The sequence below is a fragment of the Cannabis sativa genome, chromosome 4 (assembly GCF_029168945.1).
Source record: "Cannabis sativa cultivar Pink pepper isolate KNU-18-1 chromosome 4, ASM2916894v1, whole genome shotgun sequence".
NCBI lineage: Eukaryota > Viridiplantae > Streptophyta > Magnoliopsida > Rosales > Cannabaceae > Cannabis > Cannabis sativa.
The window spans coordinates 15,031,678-15,058,454 of record NC_083604.1 but is presented as its reverse complement, the minus strand read 5'-3'; the positions used below and the strand labels follow the sequence as shown (position 1 = coordinate 15,058,454).

The following is a 26,777-nucleotide window of genomic DNA, read 5'->3' as shown; positions in this document are numbered from 1 at the left end:
CTTGTTGAGTTTTCGGTAGTCAATGCAAATTCTCCATCCCGTGACAGTTCTGGTTGGGATGAGTTCATTCTTCTCATTCTTTACCACCGTCATCCCTCCTTTCTTTGGAACAACTTGGACTGGGCTCACCCATTTACTGTCTGAAATAGGATACGCTACCCCGACATCTAACCACTTCAAGACTTCTTTTCTGACAACCTCCTTCATTGGTGGATTTAATCTACGTTGTGCATCAATGGTTGGCTTCACTCCTTCCTCCATTAAGATTCTATGCATTACAGTTGAAGGGCTGATCCCTTTAATATCTGCTAAAGTCCATCCAATGGCTTTTGTATGCTTCCTTAGAACCCGTAATAGCTTATCTGTCTCTACAGAAGATAGGGAAGAAGCCACAATAACAGGAAGTGTCTTATTTTCTCCCAAATATTCATACCTGAGATGCTCTGGTAGGACTTTTAACTCTAGTTGAGGAGGCTTTTCAGTAGATGGGGTAGGCTTTGTTGGTATGACTCCTAACTCTTCATAATATTTTCTATTCAGTGGTCCATAAGAATCGAGCCACAAAGCATACTCATAAGCTTCCTTACCGTCTTGTTCCACCACCTCTTCTTGTACCAAAGTCAGATTAAGAGGGTCTTCAGCATGCGTCTTTGTCTCCACCAACTGGTCCACCACATCAATTGCAAAACAGTTGTCACTAGCCGTAGGATAGGTCATTGCTTTGAGCACATTAAATACAACTTCATCTCCTTGTACCCTTAGCTTTAACTCTCCTTTCTGAACATCAATTAGTGCTTTCCCTGTTGCCAAGAAAGGTCTCCCCAGGATGATAGGAACATTACTATCTTCTTCCATATCCAGAACAATGAAATCAGCTGGAAAGATGAACTTGTCCACCTTTACTAACACATCCTCAATGACTCCTCTAGGGTGAGCTAGCGATCGATCTGCCAATTGAAGAGTTACAGTAGTTGGCTTTGCTTCACCTAGCTGCAATCTTTTAAACACTGACAAAGGCATTAAGTTTATACTGGCTCCCAAATCACATAGTGCATTTATTCCTTCAATTTTACCAATAGTACAAGGAATAGTGAAGCTCCCTGGATCTCTGAGTTTTGGAGGGAGTTTCTTCTGTAGAATAGCGCTACACTCTTCAGTTAGAGCCACTGTCTCATAGTCTTCCATCTTCCTCTTCTTTGACAAAATTTCCTTCATAAACTTCACATAACTTGGCATCTGCTCTAGAGCTTCAGCAAAAGGAATGTTAATGTGAAGTCTTTTGAAGACTTCTAGAAACTTGGTGAACTGCTTGTCTAAGCTTGACTTTCTGAGCCTCTGAGGATAGGGTATTTTTACATGATGATCAATACTAATCGGTGGAGACTGTGGTGGTGGTGCTGGGCTGTCAGTAGCCTTCTCTGCTGTTGGTGTTGGTGTTTGCACTGGTTGAGCATTTATTTCTTCGTCTATCTCAACTGGTTGTGGTAGCTCGGGCCCATCATACTTCTTACCGCTCCTCAGGGTAATTGCCTTGCAATTTTCTTTGGGATTGACTTCAGTTGTGCTAGGCAAATTTCCTTGAGGGCGGGTTGCTACCTGAGTTGCTAGCTGGCCCATCTGAGTCTGCAGGTCTTTAATTGAAGATCTAGTTTCAGTCATAAATTGGAGCAGTAAATCTGTCTGCAAACTAGAACTTCCACCAGAGGCTTGTTGTTGATTAAACTGTTGGTTCTGATTTCTTTGTTGATAGAACCCACTATTTCTTCGGTTGTTACCCTGGTTGAACCCATAATTGTTGTTGTTGTTGTTCTGTGAAAAATTCCCAATGGCTTTAGCTTCATCCATTGGCAAATCATCCACATCTGCTTGACACTCCGAAAAGTGATGACTTCCTCCACATAACTCACAAACAATTTGGGCTTGTTTAGCTTGCCCTGCAATGATTTTAGTCAATGCCTCAACCTGAGCTGTTAACTTTGTGATGGCATCAACTTCTAACACACCAGCTACCTTCTTAGATTGACTCCTTTCAGTTGGCCACTGCTGATTGTTTAGAGCCATCTCCTCCAATAGATCATACGCTTCATTAGCACTCTTTCTCATAAAAGCTCCGCCCGCTGCTGCATCTATTAAAGTTCTAGTATTACCAACCAGCCCGTTATAAAAGTTGTGAACCAGCATCCACTTCTCTATACCATGATGAGGACACCTCCTGATCAGATCTTTAAACCTCTCCCAAGCCTCATGGAGAGATTCATTATCTTGTTGGCAGAAATTATTGATTTCTCCTCTCAGCTTTGCAGACTTAGCTGGAGGAAAGAACTTTGACAAGAATTTTGTTGCCAGATCATTCCATGTAGCAATAGAATTAGGTGGCAAAGAATTCAACCAACTCTTGGCTCGTTCTCTGAGAGAGAATGGAAACAACCTCAGACGAATGGCATCATCCCTAACTCCATTAACCTTAAAAGTTTCACAAAGTTCCATGAAGTTAGAGAGATGCAAATTAGGATCTTCAGAAGGGAGACCACCAAACTGAACTGAAGACTGCACCATTTGAAGGATGGCAGGCTTAATCTCGAAATTGTTTGCATCCACTGCCGGTGGCCTGATACATGACTGCACTCCCGTCAGAGTAGGGAGAATGTAATCTCTCAAGCTACGGCCATTAGCTTGATCTTCCACGGCACCTCCATTATTACCGTTATTACCCCCATTGTTTCCAGCATTATTGTTCACATTCGCAGCCATGATCTCTGATGTTTCAGCAGTTGCTGAAACTCTTTCTTGCCTCTTGTTCTTTCGATTCCTTCTGCAAGTTTTCTCGATTTCAGGATCAACTGGTAATATGACTGTTTGTCCTTGACGGCGCATGCACTTAGGATTCCTGAAATAGATCAAGAAAATATTGCAAGAAAAAGGTTAGAAAAATCAGCAAGAGAAAATATACCAAAGTAGAAGTTAGTATAATTTTATGTAATATTAATCTTTAACAATTCCCCGGCAACGGCGCCAAAATCTTGTTGCTATATTTTATTAAACACTACGCAAGTATACGCAATCAAGTAGTAAATCTCACACAGGTGAGGTCGATCCCACAGGGAATTGGATTAAGTACCACTAAATTATACTTATGATTCTATTCGGTAAATCGAAAGCAATTATGATTTAAAAAAACAGTAAAATATGAAAGAAATTCAGAAAACTTAATAACACAATTTAAAGTTGAGCAAGATGAGACAATAGGGAGGAGAATCCTGTTGTTGTTTACCCAAATCGTTAATGCTTAATTACTATCCTATTCTTGGAGTGAATGACAGATTATGAAATAACCTAGCTCCTTTCAGATCTTCTAGATTCTAAATCACATGTTATCTAATTAATTCCTTAATTAAACTAACATGAAATCAGCATTAAGTAATAATCTACTCGTCACATAAGTCATGCAAATACTTTCGTTTCACATAGAACATCGATTATCTTAATTTTTAGCATTCTCAATTCTCACTTTTCAGATTTCGAATTGAGATCATAGAGCATGCACAAGGTGATCAATCTTAAACATGAAATTAAGAACAAACTAAGATAATTTCACACACAAGAATTGAGGAATGGTAATTAAACATTAACTAGGCAAAACATTAAACAACAATCATCATCCTCCCTAAATGGGAAATTTAGTTCAGAAACAAATCCATAACCATTCCTATAGAAATATTCAACATAAATAAATTAAAGAGGAATAAAGAAAAGAACTGTTGGTGGATGAATTCTGGATCTTCACTTCAATCTCTGTGCTCTTCCTGCCGCTCTCAGCTGTATTTTAGGGTTTCTAATCGCCCTCTCTGACTTCCAATCGCAGTTTTCTATTTATAACTGAAATTTAGGGTTCGATGGACGAAAATGCCCCTGGTCCGTACGGGATCTCGCCGCGGCCAAGCTTCCTCTCGCCGCGGCGAGATAATAGCAAATTAGGGTGCTCTCTGTATCTCTTAAATGGCCGCGGCGAGACTCTTCATCGCCGCGGCGACTGTGGCCTTGTAAAACTTCGAGATCTAGCCGCGGCCAAGTTGTGTTTAGCCGCGGCCAGATATGCACAATTACTCAAAAATTGTGTTTTCTTCGGCTCAGCACGTCTTTTAACGAATTTCTGCACCCGAGACCTCTTTTATTTCAAGAGAACCTGAAAACATAGAAAACAAGCGTAATTCCGTCCCAACACAGCTAAAAACGCACATAAATTGGATCCAAAACATAGGCTAAAAATAGCCTAACAATCGGAAGGGACCGATATTGAACTTTGAGATAGATTTATTAAACTTACCGTAATATCTATTCAATTCAATATCACCTAGTTGATCCTAGATCAAATGATCTTAATCCTGATATGATTAGGCTCAATCTCAAGAGTGTTATTCGTGTTCTTTGATTTGTTAGTTAAGCCTACTTTTGGGTCAGGGTGGTACGTACATTTTGGGAACACGGTAGTGCAATTGAGAGGGAGAGCTAACATAAATATGGAATCTATAGGTTCTATCTAGCGAATAGAAAGTAAAAGATGATTTCCTTCGAGCTTGACCAAACGAAAATAAATGGTGGAGTACTCATTTGACTTAGCTGAAATATCATTTATATGGGGTTAAGTATTTTAAGGATAAAATACATTGTAGGGTGTTACGGTAATTTGATCCCTTTACAGTGTAGATCATCTATATAGAGGATCATTGATAAAATTAGGATTATAACAATGGATAATTAATAGCGTGTCTATATGGTGGAACATATAGAGCGTTCTATATAACTGAGAGTGCAATTCTAAGTTCTATGCGTTGATTCAACGAAGAATTAATAAGTCAGTGAATTTAAGAGGTAAATTCTTGATCTTCTTATTGGAAGCTCAGATATATAGGCCCATGGTCCCCACACTAGTTGAGACAATACTACTTGTAAGGCTCATTTAATTGGTTTTGATTAATCAATTATAATTCTCAAATTAGACTATGTCTATTCGTGAATTTATCACTAAGCAAGGGCGAAACTGTAAAGAAAGAGTTTCTAGGGTATATTTGTTAATTAAGAGACTTTTGTTGGTCTAATTAATAAATATAATAAATGACAATATTATTTAATAATTAATTATAGTTATTAAATAGTTGAAATTGACATTTAAATGGTTGAATTTGAAAATATGTATTTTTGAGAAAATGGGATGCAAAAATGATAAAACAGTAAAATTGCAAAAGTGAGGTCCATATCCACAAGCCATGGCCGGCCACTTATATAGGTTTTATCATTTAATATTTTCATTATTTTAATGCCAAATAATTCAAACCTAATCCTATGTGGCACACTATAAATAAGAAGTGATGGCTTCAGGAAATATATATGCATCTTATTCCTTTCAGAGAAAAACCGGAGCCGTCTTTCTAAACCTAGCCGCCACCTCTCTTTCCTTCTTCTTCTTTGGTTGTTTCCAAACCCCTTAGTGATAGAGTAGTGCCCATACACAGCAAGTGGTACCTCAATCATAGTGTGGAAGACCGTGAAGAATCGAGATTCAACAAGAAGGACATTCGGGCTCAGATCTTGATATTACTCTGTGACAAAAAGGATACAAGGGTTAGAGATCTAAGTGGAAGGAGACATATTATTCCACTGCACCTAATGTAAGGTTTCTCATACTTTATATGTGTTTACTTATAATCGTTTTAGAAGTTCATATTTAGGATGTTAATCAACATACTTGTGAGTAGATCTAAGATCCTAGTAAAATAATTCCAACAGTTACATCTTGGGTATGCATTTGTATATTGTGGTATAGTAGGCAATATGCCTATAGTCGTTAGCACTTTGGGGATTCTCATTGTTGGGAATGAAGGATTTGGGAGACTCCCATTTTAAAAAAACCCTAGGACCGCTCTAGATATATCATCTCCTATTTCATCCCACATAGCTTTGGAAAAGCCAACACCAAACCCATCTGAGATTAGGCTCTTCGAAGAATGCATACCGAATAATGCTTTCTTCGCATACATCTTGTTAAAAGGCTGAGATATTTGAACTTGCTGTATCAGGTTTAGTTTGTTCCCATTATCAAGGCAATCAACCTCCATTCTCCTTGTAGCTGAGCTATGCTTCCCCATAAAGCTACGAAAATGATTGAGGAAATGCTCTACAACTTTAGTATAATCATCCTCCACAATTCCACCTACACTATAGGAACAAATCTTATTCTCAAGTCTTCTTTTGTTCATGAAGCGTGGAAGTAGCTAGTGTTTTCATCCCCAAATCTCAGCCAATAAATCTTTGAGTTATGGTGAAGGTAGCTGGCATAATGTTTTTTTGGCATCTAAGAACTTTAAATGTAGAGTTTTTTCTTCCTTCGCTGCAGCATCACATAACGGATTTTTGGCCAGGTTCTCTTGAGGATTACTGTACTCTTCTCTTGTTGTTCTATAATTGCTGGTAATATTTTAATGCTTAGAAACATAACAGCTCTTTAAAACATGTTTAATTCTAAACAACTACTCATTTAGACTCTTTAGATCAATTACTTTCATTCCCTTACACGCCTTGAGGACAACCTCCTTATACCCCCATCTTTGAGCATCCAGTAGTTATAAAATCTAAAAGGTTTAGTACCACAATAACTCACCTTAATGTGTTTAATAAGACAGTAGTGATTAGAGAGAACCCCCATCTAAAACTTGCTTCTGTATTCGAAAAGTTGTCTAGCTAACTCTCATTAGTAAATACCTTGTCAAACTTCAAGTGAATTGTGCTTCCCTCCTCATGTTTATTAGACCAAGTAAAGAACAAACCCAAAGTTTTGAGCTTTTCAACATGACCCTGGGCCAACAAATCTTAGCTATCTTGGATCTCAGTGTCCTTAATCTTCCTACCACCGTACCTATCCTTATAAGCGAACATGGCATTGAAGTCACCTAGAATTATCCAAGGTTCCTTCAACTGACCAATACCTGCTAATTTACACTAGAGCTCTTTTCGTTCATTTAACGAGTTACTACCATACACAACCGTGAGGTAGAACTTTTCTTTGAACCCAACCATTTTAAGCTTGCAATGGACATATTGCTTATCCTCCAAGAGTACTTCCACCTTAACTAGATTTTCGATCCAAATCAACAAGATTCTATACGATATCACAAGATTGAATAGATTTTCCAGTTCGGATTATTCAAAACCAAACTAGAAGCCTTATCATGGTTAATTTTAGTCTCAAAACGAATCCCCAAACCAACTTTATTGATCTTACAGCTTTCAAAAAACTCAAGCTGCTTCTCTTTTTTATTCAGTCCTCTAACATTCGATGCCATATAATTAATGTTATCCATTAATTTGAGTTTTCAAACTTGTAACCAACACCCCCTCAGTCTTATTCAAAGCATCATAACCATTACTAATTTTCACTTTCTATTGAGTTCTAATAATATTCTCGAAGCCTTTCCTCCTTGGAGTAATCTAACTCCTAGCCTCATTATCATTGTTTGGGGGAAAAATATGAACAAAAAATAAAAGCCCAATAAAATAAAATAAAAGCGTTAAAAAGCCCAACTAGAGTGAATACCCAAAAACCCGAGATCCAAATACATTAAAAAGAAAGGCCCAACACTGTGCGGCCCAACAAAAAACCTAGAGCGTAGCTATAAACAAAAGCACTAATGACAAGGAAGAAAAATAAACGCCGACGGAAACTAGGAAAAAGAGAGATGGAAGGTCGGAACCAAAGCTTACCGACAGAGGAAGGGCTAGGGTGTAACACCCTAATCTATAGGTACACCACGTGTGTGATTGTATAAACTAGCTTAATACTAGTAGAATAATTAATTATTAAAAACCGTGATAATATTAAAAACTTGACTAAAATAAAACACTAAAAACGGACATTATAACGACATAAAAAGTGTGTTCGGGGAATCTCTGTTATAAAAAGTTTTGCTAAAGAAATATATACGATAAACATTTAAACATAAAATCAAAATACACAGCAGATACAGTCAGTCCAAAACAACTCCTCGCAACTCGGCACGTAGGTCGGTGAGGTCAATATGTACAATGCTGATGAAGACTGCCACCTCATAGTTGATCTAGCTTTTCTTTGGCTTTACCTGCATCACATAGTACACGTGAGTCAGAAGGAATCAACAAGAAAAGTAATAATAGCAATCATATAGTTTATTATTTGAATATTGTCATTCATACACAATAAGAATCAAACCATCACACATTGTTCATAAGATAAAATCCAAATCACTATTGGCATCTGCCACGAATAAACATCAGTATACAGATATTTGGTAATAGAAAACAAGTATACCAATAATAGAATTCATATTCATTTAATCATATAAATAATATATATGTTATCTCATAAAGCAACCATCTTCATAACATCACGTTGCCTAATCAAGCAAGTCGATGCTTTAACCTGATAATCATGTATTGCATCGCCTAATCAGGAAAGCCCATGCCATAGCCTGACACCCATATGTCGCATAACTGCATCACCTAATCAGGTGAGCCTGTGCCAAAAACCTGCACCCATATATCATATAATTACATCACCTAATTAGGTGAGCCCGTGCCACAATCTGGCACCAATATATCGCATCGTTTAATTATACGAACTCGTACCAATGCCTGGTACTTATCATATGTCACTGACGCCCATACTTACGCCCAGTACGTCGCTAGAAAAGTTGCATCACATAATTAGGTGAGCTTGTACCTACGCTCGTTACTCATCATATATCACTGACACCCATACTTACGCCCAGTACGTCGCCAGAAAAATTACATCACCTAATCAGGTGAGTTCATATATCACATGGATAATAACATCACATTATCAATATTCAACCAATCAGTATTTTCAATATATAACAATATTAACTGTAAACTTAAATAAGAACTAGTTAAGCTAAAATAATAGTTCCAAAATGTTTAGCATTTAAAAACATTAAAAGCAAAATACTGCGACAGCCCCCTAACATGCGGTCCACGCCTCGAGCTCTTCAATCTCACTGTTTAGCCTTACCCTTACCTGCACACAGAGTACCTGTGAGCTAACGCCCAGTAAGAAGAGCTATGTAGGACATAACCCTCCTAACTAGTTACTTGACATAATTTACTCTTTAATATTAATCAATAGTAATTCACATTCCATAAATATATCCACAACGCATGTTGTTCTCACATGCACAAATCAAGTCTCATATCGCACATTATACTCACATACGATAATCAACTATTCGCTCATGTTTATCAGACATGAGGTAACCTACCCTGCCTTGTGTTATTCTCACACTTGGCATCCAACAGGGCAATTAATTACCATAAGTTGTACTCACCCATGATAAAGTTATAACTTGCAAGTGTTATGCTCACACAAGCAGCAAGACCCTAATATTATTCTCATGCTAACGATGCTCACAAAATATAAGGAAATCACAACACAATCAAATTAAATAGCAAACCAACCCAAGTTGTATGCATAACATACACCCTGTGCACAGATGTCCACTCTTCTTACCTCAGTTGCTAAGACCACACTTGCTACCTCGAGCACCTCAACGAATTTCCTTGTTGAGAACAAGATCTTAAACATTCATTAACACAACAATACACTCAAAATACATTCAAGTATGAATCTCTAAACCTATACAGAAACTTACGTAAAAATACGTAACACATAGGTCCATTTCACTTGCATGACACACCATACATAAGCATTTATTATTTTGATTCACACAAACATATTGCATGCACTCAAACAAACATTCTTAACGTAAAACATGAATTCATACAACACCTTTTTACGTAAAATTTACTAAAATACTCTTTATTCTCATTAAAACTCAAATAAATAGTTAATTAATTACCAATAATTATAATAAATACCTACAGCAACTAATAAATAATAAAACCTATTCCTTTTGATATCATAGGCAGTAAATGGTATTAAAAAAATACATTTTACTATTTTAACAACACTTATCCATTTTTCATAATTAACTTAAGCATTAATTAAGTAAATTCATGAAAAATACCAAAATTGATTAAAAACCGAATCTAACTCTTCTAACACAGTTTATAATCTGTACTAAGTCATAAATAATTTTCTTTGAATTTTCTAAGCAACCTAGCTATTTTTCATAATTAAAATAAGAAATAACATCAATAATTCATGAAAAATACATAATCGCCTTAAAATTCAATCTACTAATTTTATAATAGTTTATATACCATAGCCCATCATATAAAATAAATCTAGATTTTTCTGAGCACCCTAAGTATTTTTCATAATTAATCTATGAAATATACTAAATAATTCACAATAATTCCAAATAAATTCAGAAAATTATGAAACCTCACCAAGCACCTTAGAATAAAATAAGGAATCAAAATATACAAAAATATCTAAGAAAAACACCTCAGAAACGGTCAGAATGTGGTCGTCAGCGTTCTCGTCGGTTTCGTCGCCGGTAAAGTGTAACTTTGTCTCCGATTGCTATTGAAGCGTCCTTTCGATTGGGGAAGCTCTCCACAGTTCTCAGGACCTCAAAACGATCAAGAAAAGTGGTCCAAGAAGGCAGATCGGGGTCGTCTTCTTCGTTGGCGGTGTACCGTCTTTAATGGAGTCAAAATGTTGGTTTTTCGTTTTGGACGTTAAAGCTTCGTTTTCTTACGTCAAAAAAAATCCTTAGGGTCCCATGCACTCATATATAACCTCCCTTGACCCAAGAACAAGCTTAAACACGTTCGAATTCGAGTCCGTATCCAAGCAGCACCTTTGAAGCTTCAAAAATGGCGAATCTCGAAACGAGGACCTCCGCCCCTTATACCATGTTAAAAAGCTTTCTTAGGTCGTATATAAGTGATCCCAAAACCCCCACGTTCACCCAGGTTGCGCTCCGCTTGAAGAAACAAAATTTTTCGGTATCGTATACGCCGTATACGTGCTCTCTCTCTCTCTCTCTCTCTCGTTGGTTCTCTGTTTTGGGTGTGCGAAAATAGAGCTCAAAACCTAATTTCTATCGTGTTTAAACCCAAGCAAAGAGATGGCTTTGAACCGAAGTGGAACGATTCTCATTCCACAATAAACTCGGTTCGGTTTCGAATGGGCACATATACATCGTATATACACAACAACAGTAACAGTAACAATAATAATAATAATAATAATAATAATAATACGTTAATAATAATAATAATAATAATAATAATAATAATAATATTTATAATAATATAACAATATACCCATATAATAATATCCAGATATATATATATCCATTAGGCATTATGCACATGCCAATAAAATCAAATATTATATCATCATAAAAATAATCTCATACATATTTAAATCCATAAATATGTAAAATAAAAAAATACTCTCAGCTAAATAAAATTACAGAAATACCCTTTCGGGTTAGCGGATATTACATTAATCAACTCACAACAATACTAATTATATTACTTACAACGTACTATGCAGTACAATATACTTTTGTTACCTTTAATCCAGGTTCATAAATTTCGGCCAATGCAAGTAGAGAACTATCCTCAATCATCTCGGCCGTATGTCACAACAACGATAAACCAATAAGTGTTTATCCCAAAACACTGCTTAATATTCACGTAAGACAATCTAGGGTTTTCTACGAAATCCCGCGGTATAAATACACTAAAATAAAACTTATATTTTGACTCTAAAACATACACCATATTGTAGATCTCATTGCAAGCTTCGAAACAGTATGTAGAACGTCCAAAACGGAAACCCGAGCCAAAAGTTATGACAAAAATATGATTTCTGATCTCCTAAAAATTTCTAAAAACTATAAAACTCAAAAATCTCAATTTTTGCATTCACCAAAACACTACCAAAACTTATCCAAATCACTCCAAACTCTACAGGGCACATATATACCATAAATATTACCATCCTTGCATAGTAAAAATTAAGATCGAGCCCTTAAATGAAATACGCTATTAACGTTCGGACTAAGCTTTAAAAAGTTCTAAACTCGATTTCTAACCCAAAATCTCCTCAAATTCAACAAGAAAACATCAGAACTAGTCCCATGACTACGCAAGAACAATCCTATAAGGTCAGAACCTTCATAACCATTCTAATTCACAAAACCCCTATACGAAACTAATTATTTTGAAACTTAAAACAAAATTAAACCATACCTTAAGCTTTCCCTCTTCAAGGATTTGTTATCATGCTACTACCGGAGTTTAGATCGCTAAGTTTCGGGTTGAAAATCGAAAAAAATAAATATAAGGAAAGAAAATTTGATCAAAGAAGGGAGAAGAGGGTTCGTTCGTACTTTATATATAGAACATAATATATATATATGGATGATTTCTTAATGGGTAATACCCATTAATGGGTACTAAAAAAAATTGATGAGTTGGCAATTTAGTGACTTGCTAGAGTAGGTTACCAACAAGTTTTTTTTTTTTTTTTTTTTTTTTTAAAGTATATTTCCTTTTTTAATTATAGAGAATGATGATTTTGAGAAATTATTTTTAGAAATTAACTTATTTTACTTAATAAAAAATAAAAATATTTAATCACAAATTATAAAATTATAAAATGATTATTATAACAAAAAATCATACTTTTAGTCACAACAAAACTTGTGACTAAAAGTAAAAAAGTTGTAACTAATTATAAATTATCATTTCTACGTTGTGACTAAAAAGTTCATGGCTAAAAGTATTAGTTACAAAAATCACAATTTGTTGTGACTAAATGTATTTTTAGTCACAATACTTGTTGTGACTAAAACTAAATTAGTGACAACTTATAATTAAATACTATGTTTAGTCACAAGTAACTTTTTTTGTTGCGACTAAAAATCACATTTAGTCACAAATTTTTTTTATTGTGACTAAAAAGTTGTCACCAAAGATGGTCTTTTTTGTAGTGATATTGTATTTGTGATTTCGTTGTTGGCTAAAAATTGAGTCAGCAAACATCATATTTTATGAGAGAAAAAAGTTAGCTACTAATGTCAAACTCTATGAAACCAAATAAGAAAAGTTAAATAAAAAAGTAAAAGACATTTGTTGCTATTACAAATATCCAATGTACGATGATCCAAATTTTATAGCACTACCACTTTATTTTATTCCTCTCTTTTGTACTTTTTTTTTATATAGATAAATTCTCTTTTTTATAGTTTACCTAATGCAATAATTAATATAGATTAACAAATAATGATGTAAGACTAACCACCCCAAAAATTACAAACTCTTAAAATTTTCATTTAATACAAGAATTACTTAATTATAAAAATAAGTAAGAAAAAAAAATTGTTTTCGTATCTTATAAAACAAAATTAATTATAATATTATTATAGAAACTTAAATTTCTAAAATTTAAACTAAAAAATTATAAGAAAAATATGTTATTACAATATAGGCTAAATAATTAATTATAATTAATATTTTTTTATATTGATAAATTATTATGTATTTTATAATATATGTTATGCCTTTTCAAAAAAAAAAATATATATATTTTAGAATGGAAATATTTGTTATAGTGAGATTTAAAGGTGTAATTAAGTTTTTAAATTACCATAATTAAATTGTAAAGTATTAATGTATTAATGTATATATGGAATGAGGACAAAAATAGAAAAAATAGATATAAAAAATGACTTCCATGTCATCTGGTAATAGGTTAAAATAAAAAATATTTAATTTAAAATTTTAATTAATAGCTATAAATATCAACCATTAGATTTGATCCAATGGCTAATAATATAATATCCAGTCATGGGTAATACCCATTAAAAGCATGCCCATATATATATAATCTTAAACGAAATTGATAAGTTTCGCTATATATATAATAATAATATAATTATATTATAATAATAATAATAATAATAATAATAATAATAATAATAATAAAATTTTTATTATTAATAGTAATCTTATTATTTTTTAGCCACTAAGAAATTTCCACTTTTTGGGTATTTGGCTAACTTTGAGTACCCCAAAATACTCCGATATTTCTAAAATCAACTTATCCCAATAATTCTATCAACATTTTTAATTAAAATCGTTGTGATATTTTTGACCTCCAATCAAGTCTCCAGGGTCGCCGAACCTGAAAATATTTTTATTTCACATATAACTCATATTACATTCACAGATGCTATATAAATCTCTATAATTAACAAATTACGATTATATACTCACTTATAGCAAAATTTAAATTTTATGCTGAAATGAATTAGTAGGATCACCATCCCACTTATTACCTGATTAACTCATAATATAAATACAAACCCTAATTATTTACCATTAGACTTATCGGGATATTAAAACCATCACCTCCTTATAAAAATTTCGTCCTCAAAATTTATTTAAACAATTTGGAATATTACCCCTATATTTATGATTCTAACTCTCAAATTGCTACTTCTATCTTGTTGTTTTTCTATAGCACCTTCTTAACAAGTGGGATTGTCTCATTTCATAGTACTTCCTTTTTTCTAGCCCAAAACTTGGACAGGATGTTTTTCCCATAGAATAATTTTGTCTGAAGTTCAACAACGTCACATTTTTGAATATGGGTCGAGTTTGATACATATTTTCTCAAGGCTGGAGACATGAAACACATTATATACTTCAGACAATGCAGGAGTTAAGGCTAGCTAATAAACTACCTAGCCTATTTAATCCAGTGAACATGTATTTAATATTTTTCTTGTACCATACTTATTAAGGTACCTAACAAGTGGCACATTTAATAATCAATTTTAAATAAAAGCCTCATTCGGGAAGAGATTATTCTAAGATAATCTAACCTTTATCAAATATGCTCATATTATGTTTCTAATATTCCATTAATCTTCTCAAGTTACCCACCTTTCAAGAATAAAGAATCATACTATTTTCTATTTAATCTCCATGGTTCTCAATAACCTTCTTTAATTTTTAACATCATAGCCAAAGATATCAACCTTGGAATTTCACAAGATTAGACTATTCCTTTGTATGAATTCTGTATCCTCATTTATTGTATAAATTGTCTACACTATAATAGACAACATATTAACTCTGTATGTCCAACTGTTACTACTCAGTCAAAATCATAAGATCTCATAGTACATAATTCGTAATTATGTGTTTCTACTCCTTCTATGAGATCTCCTAAGCTGATCTACTGACTTAACTTAGTAACAAGTTAAGTATTCATTTCTGATAGGTATTCAATTAGAGCATTTCTTCTTTCCACCCACTAACATAAACTCATCTTGATACCTTGTAAATCTTTACTTATTGACATATATTTTTTTTCCTCTTAGAAATCTCTAGAATGACTATTAATTCTGCATCCTAATATGAATCTTTCTAGCGTACTTTGTCCTCACTCATACGCTTCTTGAGATGACTCCCCGAAAGATTTCCCATCTTGAGATTACCCCAAGTTAAGTATGCTTAACGCCAAAGTAAGCTCATGGTGGGTTATTAGAAAGTAGATGCATGCTTCTTTGTCGTTCCTAATTGTATTTCTTGCTTTCATTCTTTCATTAATAAAATTCAATTGCCATCACTCCCTTCATTAACCTCTTGTAATTCCTCATCTGTTTTTGTTCACTTAAACTTGAGGAATTCCCATCTTATTGTCAACTTGAATCTTGTTCAGTTCTACTTATTTTAACTTGCATCAATTTCTCTTGAACTGGCACAACTTTAAAATTTCCCAATCACTTACAGTTAACTACCATTATAAAGTGAATTAATGTAACTTATATGATAGAGGCAACATTGCTCATACCAGGTACACATAACTAAACTGGAAATACACATTTCCCGAATTCTCAACTAATAACAATAAATTAAAGATCATTCTGTGATCCTAAAATTTATTTTCTGTATTTGGTAGAGATCTTGATGATCTTTTCAACACACACAGAAATATACATACCTCAAGTATATTCTCTGTTATATTGATAACCCTTTGGTACAAATTACCATACCAACTTATAGTGAGTCTCCCGTTGATGATGTTGATTCATCAACATCTGAGACTCTCGTGTTCTTTTTCCATCATTACCACTAAGGTTTTACTCCATAATTCATTCGTTACCATTGGTTTCTTACAATCATCACTATCTTCATACTTGGTTAACCACTCTAAAACTTATTTTGCACTCAATTATATAGCTTGTTGTTTAATAAACAACCTACTTTGTGATCAAACATTCACCAAGTCAAATACATGTCCATTAAATTGAATCCAATTCATAAGCTTTTTCCCATTGTGGGTGAGTATGTCTTTCCATAATTTCTTAATAAAGTAATCCTTTCCTAGAATTTCAATGGTCTCCTTATAAACCATATTGGCTATCCAGTCAATTATAAAGTACTCTCCATCATTACCGTGTCACCTCAGGTAATCTTCTTTACCTTAGTGATACCACTATTCTACCTGACGTTCTTTTATACATTACCCCGGTAACGTCCTCTCTTCAAGCCTCCATTGGGCCCTTACTCCCACATTTTGATGACTCTTATACACGAGTGCATTACTCTAGCTATTTCCGAGACTGACGACTGGTCCCACGGACCAATCCAAATGTTTCTAACGTGCTTCGCTCTGACTCACACACTTCATGGGGAAATTTCCTAAATGAAACCACCCCAAGTAAAGGACACTCAACCATGGAGTTCCTTCATGGTGATTTACCAAAAGAAGATGCTTATTACTAACATAGGTAGTCCCACGCCTACATAATCTCAAAATTACTACACAATCGTCGCCTTCAATTCATCTAGGATTCCAGACAATACTCAAAAATTGTCTGACTTTTTGTAACGCTAGATCACTTCTAAACAAAAGATTTTGTTTTTCGAATCAATTAGACCTATGCCTCCATTAACCACTTACGACCTATATTCCACTTGGGAATACTAGCAAATTTAACTCATATTGTCATTTTTCTAATCTATCAACCCTGTCAGATGAACTACTACTAAATAACATACAGACACAATCCATTTAGATCTTTTGATGTCCCCCCATTGAGAGTACAATATTTCATACCAATATAAATCAAAATAGCAATTAATATATGTTGGAATTATTTTACCAGGATCTTAGATCTACTCACAAGTATGTTATTTAACAACCTAAATATGAACTTCTAAAACGATTAAATAAACACATATAAAGTATAAGAAACTTTACAGTGGTTGCAGCGGAATATAATGTCTCCTTCCACTCAGATCTCTAACCTTTGTATCCTTTCTGTCGCAGAGTATTATCAAGATCTGAGCCCGAATGTCCTTCTTGTTGAATCTGGATTCTTCACGATCTTCCACACTATGATTGAGGTACCACTTGATGTGTGTGGGCACTACTCTATCACTCAAGGATTTCTAATTTTAATGGTGAAGAAGAAGGCTTAAAGTGGCGGCTAGGTTTAGGAAGAGAAGGCATTCAGTTTTTTGAAAAAAAGATGTCTCTTATTTTTTTGAAACCATCACTTCCTATTTATAGCATACCACTAGGGTAAGGTTAGAATTATTTGGCATTAAAATAATGAAAAAATAAATGATAAAACCCTATAAGGGTGGCCGGTCATGAATGTGGATAATGGGCCCCACTTTTGCACTTTTGCTGTTTTTTCATTTCTGCATCTGATTTTCTCAAAACCGCCAATTTTCCAATTTAACCATTTAAATGCCAATTCCATTTATTTAATAACTAAAATTAATTATTACATAATAATGTCATTTAATATATTTATTAATTAGACTAATTAAAGTCTCTTAATTAACAAATGTACCCTAGAAACTTTTTCTTCACAATTTTGCCCTTGCTTAGTGAAAATTCATAAACTAGACATAGTCTAATTTTAGAATTATAATTGATTAATCCAAATCAATTAACTGAGTCTTACAAGCAGTATTGTCTCAACTAGTATGGGGATCATGAGCCTATATATCCGAGCATCCAATAAGCTGATCAAGAATTTACCATGTAAATTCACTAGCTTATTAATTCCTTGTTGCATCCACTCTTGGAACTTAGAATTGCACTCTCAGTTATATAGAACGCTCTATATATTCCACCATATAGATACGCTATTAATTATCTATTGTTATAATCCTAATTTGATCAATGACCCTCTATAGATTATTTACATTGAATAGGAATCCAAAATACCGTAACACCTTTTCAAAGTATTTTATCCTTAAAACACTTAGCTCCGTATAAATGATATTTCAGCTAAGTGAAATGAGTACTCAACCATTTATCTCTGTTTAGCTAAGCTCGAAGGAAATCATCATTTCACTTTCTATTTGCCAGATAGAAGCTATAGACTCAATCTTCATGTTTAGCGCTCCCACTCAATTGCACTACCGTGTTCCCAAAAAGTACGTATCACCCTAACCCGAAAGTGGGCTTAACTAACAAATTAAGGAACATGTGTAATACTTTTGAGATTGAACCTAAACATATCAGAATTAAGATCATTTTATCTAGGATCAACTAGGTGATATTGAATTGAACAGATACTACGGTAAGTTTAATATATCTGAAACAAAGTTCAACATCGGTCTCTTCTGATGCATACTCCATGCATCCAACCCAAGCTTTACTCTAACAAATGCTCTGGAAAGAACATAGCACTTATCCACGGTGCAAGTAAACTATGTTGTAGATTTTCATATAAGTTAAACCCTGTGTTCTGATAAATCTAGGAATATACATTCAATCACATAATCTTGATTACTTTCCACTGTGCTGACGACACAATAAATAAGAATATAAATGTGAAAAGAGTTTGGATGAATTTATAAATTAATTAGACAAGTAAATGATAACATGAACCAAATGACACACAAATGAGTGATAAATACTTATGTTTCTTTATTAATATTTAATAGAATAGAGATTACATTAAAAAAGAGTTTTATTTAGGGCATAAAACCCAACATAATATTGCCCAAAAATTCTAACTTTATTCGGCCAAAGGACCAATATCCAAGTCCCCTTGAATCATAATTGGCACTTGAGCATGACCTATACATTTTTCTTCTTTAACATTAATCTTTCTTAACTGTGGGCAGGTTCTTTTCAAATGACCCACTACCCCCACAATAAAATAAGATCTGGCTCTACATTGGCTCAAATGGCGCCATATTGCATCTTGAACACTCATGATAAGGTCACCATTTCTTATTCTCACATTTACCACTATCCTGATCACCCTGGAACCTTTTTGTTCTATCCCATAATTGGTGGTTCATTTAGTTTTTTCTTCCTGATGTACTAGTAAGTTGGCTTCATATATTCCACTACATCTAGTAGTACAATCAGAAGTGTTGGTAGTACAAGAACAGACACAAGATGAGCCTATTGTTCTCTCAGATCTCATATCTGTTTATCCTTGTTGTCTATTCATATCCTGCATAGCAGAATTTACATGTTTCCATTATTACAACAATAAAGGATTCTCTTCCTTACCGTTTACCCCGAGCCCTAACAACTCGTTAATTAGACTATTCGATTGCCCTTATTGCATAACTTATCACACATTTACTCCACATCTTCTAACCATTTAAAACTCAGATGGATATAAATATCAATATGCATATACCATACACATATTCTTATCACAATCATCTCTATGCTACTTTTCTCAACATACTTTATAATAGCCTAGGCAGGTAATCCAATAGCAAATAATATAAATACTTACTATACACCATGAGTTGACCTGTCCTCACAGCAAATGTACATATTTGACCAGTCTTCAGGACATTTAAAATCATGACTGCTCTGATACCAAGTTGTAACGCCCTAATCAATAGGTAGACCACGTGTGTGATTTTATAAACTAGTTTAATACAAGTAGAATAATTAATTATTAAAAACCGTGATAATATTAAAAACTTGACTAAAATAAAACACTAAAAACGGACATTATAACGGCATAAAAAGTGTGTTTCGAGAATCCCTCTTATAAAAAGTCTTGCTAAAGAAATATATACGACAACCATTAAAACATAAAATCAAAATACATAGCAGATTCAGTCAGTCCAAAACAACTCATGGCAACTCAGTACGCAGACCGGTGAGGTCAATATGTACATTGCTGGAGAAGACTCTCACCTCATAGTTGATCTAGCTTTTCTTTGCCTTTACCTGCACCACATAGCACCCGTGAGTCACAAGGACTCAGCAAGAAAAGTAATAATAACAATCATATAGTTAATTATTTGAATATTGTCATTCATACACAATAAGAATCAAACTGTAAAGCCCGCTTAGTTAATTTGGAAATTAGCAGTTGTTTATGTTTAATTATGAAATTATTTATAGCTATTTAAATAATTTATTACTGTTATTTATGGAATTCAGAAATGCATGATTATGTCATCAGTAGTTTTTATATTTTGCATTTCCGGTGTCCGGTATTTTGGAACTCGGCGTTTGGCTCAGTAGAAATCACAACTCAGTATGTTAGTAGTTTGGGGACGGGTTTTAGACATTGGGAATGTCGGGAATGGCCGGGAATTTAGAATGTCCCAAAAATACCCCTTTAGTATGATTTATGTGGTTTTATGGTGGAGGGGCAAAATGGTCTTTTTGCCCCATTAGTGTTTTGTCTAATGTGATTTATTAAATGGATTAAATGGTTATTTTATTTTAATTTGTTGGCTGAAATAAAATATGATTTGTGGCTTATATTCTTTTTTTTCACAAAATTCAACACTTAGTCAAAATTAAAAGAAATTTTCAAAACACTCAAAGCTCTCTCTCTCTCTCTTTTCTGGCCAAGGCTTGGTCAGGCAAGGGCTGGGTTTTGCTTGGTTAATTCAAGTGGTTTAGCAAGATCAAAGTGAATTTTCATTGAGGTATTTCTTGGCTTTAGTTTCTTACTTTGTTTTTCTTGTAATTTATGATGAAAATGGTTGTTGCATGCTTGAATCTTTGATGTTATTGCTGCTGGAATATTGTTGTTGTTTCTGAGATTTAAGTATGTTGAATTGTGATTAATTAGGTTGTTAGTAATGAGTGTTAAATTGCTTTGCTCAAAATTGGAAGTTTTAGCTCAAAATATGATTTTCAAAGAGTATTGATTGAATCATATCGGGTTATTGGTTGAGGTTTTTGCTTGATTTCGTGTTATTTCAAGCATATTTGTGTAGAATTAACTAGGTTTTAATGCATGTTTGTGGGATTTGCTCTAGTTTGAGTTTAGAACTCAAAGCTTGAGATTTAATGGTGAATTTTGTTTCGTGGTTCCTCGGGTTAGTTTGTCGCCTTAGTTTTGTTCTTCGGGGGTATTTAGAGCGAAGGTGTCCGGAAGGTTTGGAACCATTTGGGTTTAATTTGGTCGAGTTAGGAATTTTTGAAAAATTCTCGAGGAACCGGAATTCGTTGTGCAACCCATTCGGATGGGTGTCCGCATTAACCGGAATTCCGTTGGCAACCTGGGCTCACCTACGGTGGAATTTTTCCGAACCCTAGTTTTCCTCGTTTTTATGTTTTTAGGGGTATTGCCATGCGTTTTATCGATAGGGAAACTTTTAGTTCCAAGTTTTAGTCCCCGGGAAGTGATTTAGCGTGTCACTTATAGCGTTGTGATTTTTATGGTTTAGGAGCCAGTAATACGCCGCTCGCTCGGTCCCAAAGTTGATCGGCACACCTGAAATCTAACTGTAAGATTAGTATAACGATGCATATGTAGATTACATGTTTAGCGTGCATGTAGGAAGCCCGCTAGATTACATTAGTTATGTATTTAGGCTTCGAACCATCCAACCCCGTCACGTCGGTACGAGCCGGGAGTATGACCCGCCAATGGAGTATGACCGGCTCGACCGATCGTCGACATTTGGTTGGTGGTTCAAGGTGCTATTGACCTATCCCGCTCTGCATACAGCCGGAGTATGACCAAGCAGCCTGAGTATGACCCGGTTCGACCGATCGAGGATATTTGTCAATAGTACCATCCCGTGAACGTTCAAAACTCAGTACCATGTTGGACATGGCAAGAGGGGCTCGCACCATGTTGGACATGGCGATGGCGGGACTCGCATCGTGTTGGACACGGCGATTAGATTTATGTATGATATTATTATGCTTTTCTTGCGAGTCCGTCGACTCACGCTTTATGTTCATGTGTAGGTAAAGGCAAGGCTATTGCTGATGGACCGTGAGCGAGCTTATGAGATTGTACATGTCAGGGCGGTTAGGCCTGGAGCGTACGATCCTCGGGACAGCAAGGCTGAGTTTTTGTAACTGGTCGTTAGACGACTTTATTTTGATGTAACAGTTAAACAGTTAAACTTTTTGTAAATATTTTTATAATCGGGATCCCGAGTCTTTTGTAATATGGTTTTATAAGTTTAATTAAAAAGCAAAATTTTAATTAATCACGTTTTTCCATAAACCTCGTTGATTAGCAACGAGCTGCACAGTATGTTTAAAAATCACGTAATACGCCTAAGGTAGTTAGGGTGTTACAATTTGGTATCGTAGCCGCCAGTGTTGTCTTCCGAAGATCGTCACGACATGTACAATCATCATGCCAGCTAGCTCGGTTCACGGTTCGCAAGCCTTTATTGCTTTAGTAGTTTATTTTATTCAGTTATGAAAAAGAAAAGCCTGTTAGGAAGCATGTTAGTAGCCTGATAGTAGAATAGGCGCATGTTTCATTTTTTAATTTCCAAATTAAGCGGCATTAGTAAGCTCTCCTTGAATACGACCTGATATGCCACCTCTTGGTTTCGCAGGGGTTCTAATTAGATGGACGCCAGGCGGACTACCAGGAGTCAGGGCAACTCCGTGGGGTCGAATCAAGGACAGGGAGCTCAGTTTCCCCCACCTGCTAGGGGCCGAGGCAGAGGTCCCCGAGGCAGGGCTCGTGGTCGGGGTGATGAGAACCCACCACAGGCTGCCCAGGCTCCCCTGCCCGATCGTGGAGCCCCGAACCGGAGTTGCGGTTTGCGGAAATTCAAGCCCGGATCGAAGAACAAGACCTCGAGATTCGTAGGTTGAGACAGCAGGTGCTCCCGTGCGTTTCGGTTGCCTATAGTTCCATGGCACCTCGCCCTCGCTCGCCCGGCCGAGATAGTGGTGGCGACCCATAGATTGGAACCATTGTATGAGCGGTTCGGAGCAAGCACCTCACGGTATTCCCGGGAGGTCCGATGTAATGAAAGCCGAGCAATGGCCGACGGTGATTACCAAAAATCCCGAATTTCATGGGGTGTCACCGTGAATCGACGGAGTGGTGTGCGCCACGTTTCGGTTCGTGAGGACGCTTTGGTATGGTGGGACATGGTGTCTCGCATCCATGACGTCACCACCATGACCTCGGGAAAGGTCTCCAGAACTCTTTAATGCGAAATACTACAATGAGGCGGTCGAAGCGCCAGAGGAAAGAGTTCGTTCACCCGACCCAGCCGGGAGAACATGAGCGTCACCGAGTATACTACTCGCCTTGATCGGTTGGCGAGGTTAGCCTCGGAATTGTGCCGACCGACTTCAAGAAGAAGGAGAAGTACTTGGACGGGTTGAGTCCCAAGATCGAGCATGACCCGATGATCACCACGACGACAACACCACCTATGCTCGGATGGTGGAGAAGGCACCGCGAGCCGAGGGCGCAAGTGGGGTGTATGTCGAATCGGCCCAAGTACTCGGTGAGTGGCGGAGCTCCTACCCCCTCCCGCATCAGCCTATAGCAAGGGGGGAGTAGTGGTTCGGCCATTGATCGAGGAAGAGGGCACCCACGCTTCCCGTGGCTCGAGTCGAACAAGAGGTTCCCGGGAACCAGAACAGGGAGTCGTCCTGGTGGTACTGAGACCCGATTCTCCTATCCCGAGTGTCCTAGCTGCAAGAGGCACCATCGGGGTGAGTGCAAAGGTCAGGGATGCTTTCATTGTGGCATGCCCGGACACTTCAAGAGGGAATGTCCCCAGCTCCGATCAGAACCGGAATTCCCGTTGGGCAACCGGTCTACCGGTTGGGGAATTTTTCCGAACCCTAGTTTTCCTCGTTTTTATGTTTTTAGGGGTATTGCCATGCGTTTTATCGATAGGGAAACTTTTAGTTCCAAGTTTTAGTCCCCGGGAAGTGATTTAGCGTGTCACTTATAGCGTTGTGATTTTTATGGTTTAGGAGCCGCAATCCGCCGTCACCTTCGGCCTACCGTCGTTGACCGGCACACCTGAAATCGGAATCCAGGTAAGATTAGTATAACAGTATGCATATGTAGATTACATGTTTAGCGTGCATGTAGGAAGCCTGCTAGATTACATTAGTTATGTATTTAGGCTTCGAACCATCCAACCCTGTCACGTCTGTACAGGCTGGAGTATGACCAGCAGCCGGAGTATGACCGGTTCGACCGATCGATCCGACATTTGGTTGGTGGTTTAGTGCTATTGACCTATCCCGTCTGTGACAGTGCCGGAGTATGACCAACACGGAGTATGACCGGCTCGACCGATCGGAGGATATTTGTCAATAGTACCGTCCCCGTGAACGTTCAAAACTCGGCACCATGTCGGACATGGCAAGATGGTGGCTCGCACCATGTTGGACATGGCAGTAGCGGGACTCAGTATCGTGTTGGACACGGCAGTTAGATTTATGTATGATATTATTATGATTTTCTTACTGAGTCTGTCGACTCACAGTTTATGTTCATGTGTAGGTAAAGGCAAGGCTATTGCTGATGGACCGTGAGCGAGCTTATGAGATTGTACATGCTCTGCGCTGGTTAGGCACAGGAGCGTACGATCCTCGGGACAGCAAGGCTGAGTTTTTGTAACTGGTCGTTAGACGACTTTATTTTGATGTAACAGTTAAACAGTTAAACTTTTTGTAAATATTTTTATAATCGGGATCCCGAGTCTTTTGTAATATGGTTTTATAAGTTTAATTAAAAAGCAAAATTTTAATTAATCACGTTTTTCCATAAACCTCGTTGATTAGCAACGAGCTGGACAGTATGTTTAAAAATCACGTAATACGCCTAAGGTAGTTAGGGTGTTACACAAACCATCACACATTGTTCATAAGATGAAATCCAAATCACAACTCACATGTGCCTCGAATAAACATCAATATACAGATATTTGGTAATACAAAACTATTATACCAATAACGGAATTCATATTCATTAAATCATAAAAATAAATATATGTTACCTGATAAAGCAACTATCTTCATAAGATCACGTTGCCTAAGCAAGCAAGTCGAAGCTTTAACCTGATAATCATGTATTGCATCGCCTAATCAGGCAAGCCCGTGCCATAGCCTGACACCCATATGTCGCATAACTTAATCACCTAATCAGGTGAGCCTGTGCGAAAAACTTACACCCATATATCATATAATTGCATCACCTAATCAGGTGAGCCCGTGCCACAATCTACCACCAATATATCGCATCGTCTAATTAGACAAGCTCGTACCTACTCCCGGTACTTATCATATAGAAATGAATAGCGACATGAAGACCAAGAACCGACCGACATCTATGAAGAACAAGAACAACCCTTGGAAAATGAAGACCAAGAACCGACCGACATCTATGAAGAACAAGAACAACCCTTGGAAAATGAAGACCAACAACCGAGTGGCAACTATGAACACCAAGAAACAATGGACTATAAGGATGTAAGTCAATGTGTAAAATTATGTTCGAATAACATTGACAATGTGGTGGCTAAGGGTGTCATAATTGAGGCGGTTGGTTACTTTTCATATCATGGTGACATAGTTACAAATGATTATGCACGGGTTCAAATCACACAAGTTATTCAAGGGGAAGCTGAAATCCCATATCCAAGAGGTGCAATACGCTATGTTTATGATGCATGTAACAAATTGGTTCCTTGGCCTAGGGAATTGATTTTGACTGAAGAGGTATGGAATAATTTACTTGTATTTACATAAATGTTAAATTATATATGAATTGTATTACAATTTTACTTGTAATTATGTAGGGTCCTCTAATTCAGAAGCTTCATAGTTCAAACAACTCGAAGGGGAAAGAGAAATGTAAAAGAAAAGAGAAGATAGTGGAAAATCTTGATTCCACTAAATCTTATGAGAAATTCAATGCAGAGGTACTTGACAAGACTCATATTTCTCTTCAGGCCATGTTCTTGGAATATATGAGAGTAAAAGGTAAAAATGAGTTTGTGAGGGTTCCTGTCAACCCATCCTTATTCTACCGAGTTCACATCTACATAACTTCCGAAGATATCATACAAGTGGCCACCCAAGATGAACTTACGGGTTCAGCTATGTTATTTGGACTAAGGTATCTCATTAACTTTGATTAATATATCATATAGTCATATATTATGTTAGTGGAGTTTGAATATCTTAGATATTCATCCGTAGTGAAGTAGGTTCTGAGTTTGATAGACTGTGTGGAGATATAAGGAAAAAATCTACCCATTTGTTGTATTGCTATGCACTTAAAAAAATTTTGGGAATGTTATGGAAATAAGGGAAACTCTGCCCATTTTCTTAGGACTCTATTTGATTTTTTTTTTCTTTTTTAAACAGATGTATTTGGAAAAATTTAAATCAAAGACAAAAAGAGTTATACAAGTTTTATGATGTCGAGCTTCTTAGTTATAACAATGAGCAGGACAAGGTGGTAGCCATCAATCAATTATCAATTTGGTTAAACACTATGACTCATGTAGGACAATATTATTTTATACCATGGAACATAGGG

The 26,777-nt window shown here is 36.0% G+C and overlaps 1 non-coding gene across 1 annotated transcript; it reads left to right on the top strand.

The window, feature by feature from the left end:
* Positions 1–2,191: 2,191 nt before the first annotated feature.
* On the top strand, positions 2,192–2,298 carry LOC115708361 (small nucleolar RNA R71). Its single transcript, XR_004009861.1, has one exon. It is a non-coding gene; the product is annotated as a small nucleolar RNA R71 (small nucleolar RNA).
* The last annotated feature ends 24,479 nt before the right edge of the window (positions 2,299–26,777 follow it).